The sequence below is a fragment of the Pinus tabuliformis genome, chromosome 6 (assembly GCF_031772625.1).
Source record: "Pinus tabuliformis cultivar Carrire ecotype Pingquan chromosome 6, CPIR1, whole genome shotgun sequence".
Lineage (NCBI taxonomy): Eukaryota > Viridiplantae > Streptophyta > Pinopsida > Pinales > Pinaceae > Pinus > Pinus tabuliformis.
The window spans coordinates 1,370,960,240-1,370,968,046 of NC_142292.1; the positions used below are offsets into that span (position 1 = coordinate 1,370,960,240).

Below are 7,807 nucleotides of genomic sequence, written 5' to 3' on the forward strand. Positions count from 1 at the left end.
AAACCCCAAGGGATTATGAACCCAAGGGATTGATACTAAAACTACAAGGGATTATGAACTTAAGGGAATAATATTAAACCCAATGGACTAATATTATAAGCCTAAGGTATAAAACCCTAAGATAAATATTAAAAATACTAAAATAAACATGGTTTAGCATGGTTATTTTCAAATTGAGACAATCATTGTCACAATTTGACATTGGACCATGGTTGACCATGGTTGATTATGGTTAACCATTTTTGACTATGATTAAACCCTAGGAATATGAACCCTTAGGACAATAAACCCAAGGAATTTGTATTATAAACCCAAGGGAATGATAAACCTAATGGATAACAATTATAAACCCAAGGTATATAAACCCTAACATCAATATTATAAACCCTAAAATAAACATGGTTGACCATGGTTGACTATGTTGATTTCCACATAGAGACAATCATTGTCACAAATATGCAACATTGGCCCATGGTCAACCATGGTTGACGATGATTGATTTTCAGATTGAGACAATCATTGTCGAACGCAACATTAGACCATGGTTGACCATGCTTGATTTCCATATCCAGCCTTGTTTGAGCATGGTTGAACATGGTTGGTTATGATTGACTATGGTTGATAATGATTAATATTATAAACCAAATGGATTCATATTATAAACCCATGGGATTAATTCTAAAATCCCAAGTGATTATGAACCCAAGGGAATAATATTAAATTCAAGGGACTAATATTATAAACCCAACTTATATAAACCCTAAGATAAATACTATAAAAACTAAAATGAACATGATTGGCGATCTTTTATTTTTGTATGAGACAATCCTTATCACAACTCCATGTTTGGCCATTGTTGACCATGGTTGAAATCATAATCAACAATGGTTGATAGGGAATAATAAAGCCAAGTGATTGATATTATAAGCAAGAAGGAACAATAAACCCAAGGGATTAATACTAAAACACCAAGGGATTATGTACCTAAGGGAATAATGTTAACCCCAAGGGTCTAATATTATAAACCCAAGGTATAAAAACCCTAAGATAAATATTAAAAATAATAAATAATAAAATCTGTGTCACATTGCAACATTGGACCATGGTTGACCATTCTTGAACATGGTTGATCATTGTTGAATAATATTAAAACCCTCGGAATATAAATGCTTACTCTAATAAACCCAATTGATTGGTATTATAAACCCAAGGGAATAATAAACCTAAGGTATAAAAATTATAAACCTAGGGTGTATAAACCCTATCATGAATATTATAAACCCTAAAATAAATATGGTTGACCATGGTTGATTTAAATATAGAGACAACTGTTATCACAATTCCATGTTGGACCATGGTTGACCATAGTTGACATCATAATAAACCATGGTTGACTGGGGAATAATAAACCCAAGCGATTGATATTATAAGCGAGAAGGAACAATAATCCCAAGGGATTAATACTAAAACCCCAAGGGATTATGAACCTAAGGGAATAGTATTAGACCCGAGGGACAAATATTATAAATGCAAGGTATAAAAACCCTAATATAAATATTAAAAATACTAAAATAAACATGGTTGAGCATAGTTGATTTTCATATCGAGACAACCCTTATCATAATTCGACATTAGACAATGGTTGACCATTGTTGAATAATATTCAATCCTAGGAATATGAACACTTACATCAATAAACCTAAGGGATTGATATTATAAACCTAAGGGAATAGAAAACCCAAGGGGTTAATACTAAAACCCCAAGGGATTACAAACCTAAGGGAATAATATTAAACCCAAGGGACTAATATTATAAACCCAATCTATATAAACACTACAATAAATATTACAAAAACTAAAGTAAACATGATTAACCATGCTTGATCTTCATATTGAGACCATCCTTATGAAAATGCCATGTTGGACCATGGTTGGTCATGGTTTATTTTCATATCAAGACAATATTTGTCAAAATGCAGCATTGGAGCATGGTTGATCATGGTTCATTTTCATATCAAGACAATTTTTGTTACAACGTGACATTCAAACATGTTTGACCACTATTGACCACGGTTGACCATGTTTGATTCTATAAAACATGCTTTACCATCATCAACCATGGCTGGCCATGATTTTCCACGGTTGACTATGGATATAAACCCTAGTGTTATAATAAGTATAAATACCGGGGCGAAAAAAAAAATGTCTCCTCCATATTTATTTCTATTCCATTTCATGTATTTATATGATTTTCTTTACAAGATTTCCCTTAAGTTTTTTTATCCTAGATTGATTTGAAGGATAGAAAATCAAATATGTCAATTGTACCAAATCTCAACTTTAAACCTACAATATATGAAATAATAAACACTAATATATTAATGCATTGTATTATTAAAGTGATTATCAAAAAATTAATATGTTATTTAATTTTTATTGATAATAAGGCTGTTTTTCAAATTAATCACATTGTAGAGATTTGGTCGACATTTGGAGCCAACTTATGTGCTTGATCATCAAGACAAATGGTGTGAAACATCCAACAAATGTGATTTGTCATGAGGATAAACCACATTAGTTGGCTCGAAACATATACCAAATCTCTACAATACGGTTAATCCCAAAGACAAACTTATTACCAATACACATCACAAAAGTCTAAGATCTAACATTAAATTTTATTACTAAACACATTAATTAAATTATTATTTATAACATTTATAATAAATGAATCACTATATATTAAATCACATAAATTACAAAGTAACATATAAAATCATTATATATTAAATCAATGTTTTGCATTAAATCATTTTATATTATATTAAATTACAAATTATCATATAAAGATAATGGACATTGAATTACACAATATTGTATTGATTACAAATTATTATTTAAAAGTAATGTACGTTAAACTACACATTATTGTATTTATGACGGTGTTAAAGACTAAAAGGGGATTCTATTAAAATGATTTGAAACTGTTATAGGTTAAAGCAATGTTTTGTATTAAAATCAATGTCCATTAAAACATTGTATTTGTTTATAAAATCAATGTATATTAAATTAAAGATTATTATTATCAAATCAATGTATATCAAATTCCACATTATTTATTTATAACTAAAAAACTAAAAAACCACTTTAATAAAAAACATTAACACTTTATTATAAATCTTGAAATTTCAATATATTAAATTACAAATTTTGTAATGATAAAATTAGACCTATGTTTTGTATTAAAATCAATGTCCATTAAAACATTGTATTTTTTTTTATAGAATTAATGTATATTAAATTAAAAGTTATTATTGTATCAAATTCCACATTATTTTTTTAAACCTAAAAAATTATGAAGCCAAGGTAATAAAAGAAAATAGCACCTTAAATTAGATTTTCAAATTGCAATACATGGCTGAAATAAATACTTAAAACAAAATTACATTGCTTAAAAGATTGCAATATACGACTATAATGAGACTTTATAATTGCGACAAAGATCCCTCATCAACACACTTACCTCTAATCATGATTTGAAAACAAAATTATGAAAGTGAATTATTTTATGTGCTACAGAATGTTAAATAGTTAAAACAGGATTCTTTGCATAATGTCTAATTTGACCATCAAAACGCACGAGAGAGACATCTCGTATTAATTTTTTTTTTTTTTAACATGTTCGGTTGCAAATCTCAATACCCCAAGCCTATTCAACATATTCTCTAATTGTTCGGTCACTATTGAATTTCCCTGAACTAACGGTGCAAGGAATACTCATGCATGTCTAGTTTTCGTCGTCAACAAATATCCTATTTACTGTCGTCTGTGTTTCTAAATAACCTTTTTTTCAGTAAGAAAAAATCTGCATGTATTATATTGAGAAAATATATGGATCATGGATACAATGAAGACAGATAGTCTTGGACTAATGATCAGAATGGAAGGCGTATGGCCTCAGTAAAACGACGAGGGCTGTAAACATACAAGGAGCCGATTGTGTGCATATAACTGCGCAGAATAGACAGCATGCATGGAGTCATATAGTGAGCAGATGAGCGCTTGTGACTGCGCCAAGAAAATGTGTGATATCATATAAAGAAACACAGGCAGAGAGGCAATATAATGAGTATACTGCCATATTATAATAACCAAGCTTCATAGCTCGCGATACAAAAAGAACGAGGCACAGATTTGTTATGCATATGGCCAGTTAACTCTGTGTGGGCATTGACCCCATAATAGAAGGCAGAATGGAAACCAGCGGCAGGCAGGAGGCCTGGAAGATGCGCCTGTTCCTCCATGTCCAGATATTCCAGCATGTGAGATAGAAAAGAGCCTGCCTTGCGGAACTTTGATCGGCCCACCAAGAAAAAGCATCCTGTACAGAGGTGAAAAAACAGTGAGGAAAAGCAAAAAGCATGGAGAGTTCATTCCAGATTGCTTGGGAGGCGGGGCAATGGAAAAACATGTGGGTATTGGATTCATTCTCCAGAAGGCAAAGAAGGCATCTGCCTGGACCGTGCCAACCTTTCCTCTGTAATACTTCCCAGGTGAGGTTCTTATCAAAAAAGAGAAGCCAAGAGAAAAGAATGGATTTGAGGGGGCAAGGGGCCTTCCAGAACTTAACAGGAAAAACAAAGGGAAGGGGAGGGAGATCGGCGATGATGGAGGAGTATATTTTCCGGACAGATATGGGATGGATGGTGGAGTCAGTGGACCATATGAGGGAGTCTTTTGTGCCATGTTGGACAATCCCATGGTGGGAGAAGCGGGAAGTGAAGGAAAGCCATAGGGGACGGAGGAGGGGAGGGATGGCCAGCTGGAGGTCGGTTTTCCATATCGGTTGAAGAGAGGACCAGGAGTCAATGAGGGAGTTCCAAGTGAAAAAACCTCTAGAATGGAAGAAAAAGAGCAATGAATGGGGGATCATGGATTCCAGGTTATATAGAGTGGGGTCAATACCAATAAGGATACAGGAGCCGGAGTAGAGAGTCCATTTAAGGTGCTTCCTGAAAAAAGGTTGGATCTTTTTGAAGCTGTTCCAAAAGGGGGAACCACATCGGATTCCAAGCGAAGGTCTATAGAACCAGTGAACCAAGGGGCGGCCTTTTAGATACTTTTGTCTTATCAAGAGACTCCACGGACCATTTCCCACTTGTGTCACATAATTATTTAAAATAATCTTTGAATCCAAAATAACCATCTGGAATCATCTTAATGACACACCTAAATTCACTGGGTGGTTGAAAATCATGTAATTGAGCTCGAAGTTTTGACACTTCATGTACTTTAGCATCAAATATGAACATATTCTCCTCTCCTATTTTTTCTGCTATTTCAACAACTTCTCCATCCAACGTCCCGAGAATAAGAAAACCATTCATTATAAATTTCATGTTGCTTGTTCTAGGTGCTTCATGTCCAGCCGTGTTGATGCACTCAGATACATCATTTGTAGGTATTATCAGTTTAGCTACAAACACATTGTAATCTGGAGCAAATACCAATTTCAAAAGTTTCCTAATGTCTAGATCATTGTTAATCTTCCTAACAACTGCATGTATGTGTTTTATTACCATTATATTTTTTTGTTATAGTCCTCTATCCTGGAGCTGCATTTCCTGCAATAAGCCATACCCACAACACAATTTTTGTTGTTTTTCATAGCTTTGCTAGTAATATTCTTTATACAGACACATTGATAGATAATTCTTATCTAAATAATGTGCTTCTAGTAAATCAGAAGCACAACATGATAATAAATGTAAATTAATCATATGAATATACACAATAAAATATAAATTGCCATTTACAATTTAATGTGAATTTTATCACTTGAGTCACTTTTTTTTCGCATTGGTATCAAATAAAAGCATGGAAAATTACTACCCTCGTGTTCTCCTACATAATTTTTAGAATATAACATCATGCCTTTCCCAGTGGATTCCTTGAAACAATCACTTGAAATATTGGCTCAACAAGCTAAATTTTGAATGGATGATGTGCAAAGTAAATCCACATTAGAGCTAATGGTAACTTTTTCATCTCTCAATATGTTTGATGTGCTAATTAGGGAACCAAAACTCATTGGAGTCTCATTCAGATCCCATTGCACCATTAGTGGTAGTACTCTAAGATGGTGCAGCAAAAGGAACAAGACCACAATTTGGTCATTCAACTGCTTGATCTGTTAAAATCTCATGGCAATGGTTTTTGGGAGGAAAATAAAAAAGACTATGATTTCTAAAGAGAACCATTCGAATGTTTGGAAATGTATAAAGAACATTGATATTTCCCAACTCATGGTCAAAACTTCCTCAAAGAGCCCCCACTATAAGAAGAATCAATTTAGACTTCTCGGAATCTGGACCTGTGCAGTCTCTTATGAAAGATATGCATTTGTGAAGATCTGTTGTATCTTCATCATATGACTCATCCAAAATTGTTGAACCCAAATTATCATAGAAATCTTTGACTTCTGGCAGGAATTGAATTCTCCTTTTATCACATTTTTTTTGTACCTTTGATGAACAAGAAGAGGATCTTCTTTAGGGAAGAAGCTCGAAATTTCATCATAGAGACGATTGGCCCCTTTTTCAGCACACAACTGTAGTTCTGCTCAATCCTAGAGAACTGCATTGAAGCTAGGGATGTCGTAAATGAGGATAATTAGTGCATATGATCATCACCTACCACCACTGGGCGTTGAGAGAAGAAAGTCGATGTTTTTGTGCTCCATAACTTCCATTTTTTTTTGTACTCCTCTCAACAATCCCAATAGATGTTCCACCCGATATTCCACCCACACTCCTCAATAGCGAGAGCTCAAACCAATACCGAGGATCTAACTACTACTGAGACTGAACGCCTCAAGTCCTGATACATTTTCATAAAACTTCTTCAATTGGAATTTCCCTTCCACTTGCTCAATAAAGATTGAATCCAGCACAAATAACTTGTTTACATGCTTCAAATGTGGACCAACACAAAATATACCATGAACACTGCTAACATCATGCGACTTAGATCACCAATGCATCCGTAAGAAAACCATGGATCATTACTATGGTTTAGGGACCACATTTACCAATTTACCAATATGATTAAAATTTATAACTGTTAAATCTGCAGTAGCTTGACAATCCTCTACCAAAACACCATCTAAAATGGCTAAAAAACCTTTATGAAACTGAATGTCCTAGCTCTAAAAATATAAATAACCATTGATGAAATAAATGTATAATAGCCTAACAATCCTCTACCAAAACACCATCTAAAATCACTAAAAAAGATTATGGAAGTGAATATTAGCTAGCTCTAGAAATGTAAATAAGCAGTAATGAAAAAACCTTGAGCAGCTCCGTCGTTGAGGTCAAAAGATCAAATAAATTCATATTGCATCGGCTTGTAATGCAAACCCTTAACCGTGAAATTGGCGAGGGAATTAGTAAGCCATAGGCAGCCACTTGGTTTACATAATGGAGTAGACCATAATGGAGTAGACCTGAAATGAGATCTCGTAGCAGTTGAGCTCAAAAGATCAACCAAATTAAAATTTCTTCAACTTGTAATGCAACCAGTTAACAATGAAATGGGTGAGGGAATTAGTAAAGAATAGGCAACCACTCAGTTTAGCTAATGGATTGGAAAAAAGCACTTGGAAAATGGTTGAAGAGGCATACGTTTAAGAATTTGAATAGACATAAGTTTCATAACCAATTTGGGTTTGAATATATGTTTTATAATTTGTTTTAAATATATTTCTCATTGAGGAAAAAACACTTCAAACGGTTGAAGAGCCATA

General features: G+C 33.5%; 1 pseudogene; it reads right to left on the reverse strand.

The window, feature by feature from the left end:
• Positions 1-5,977: 5,977 nt before the first annotated feature.
• Positions 5,978-6,751, reverse strand: LOC149263734 (thiamine pyrophosphokinase 1 pseudogene; annotated as a pseudogene).
• Between the last annotated feature and the right edge of the window lie 1,056 nt (positions 6,752-7,807).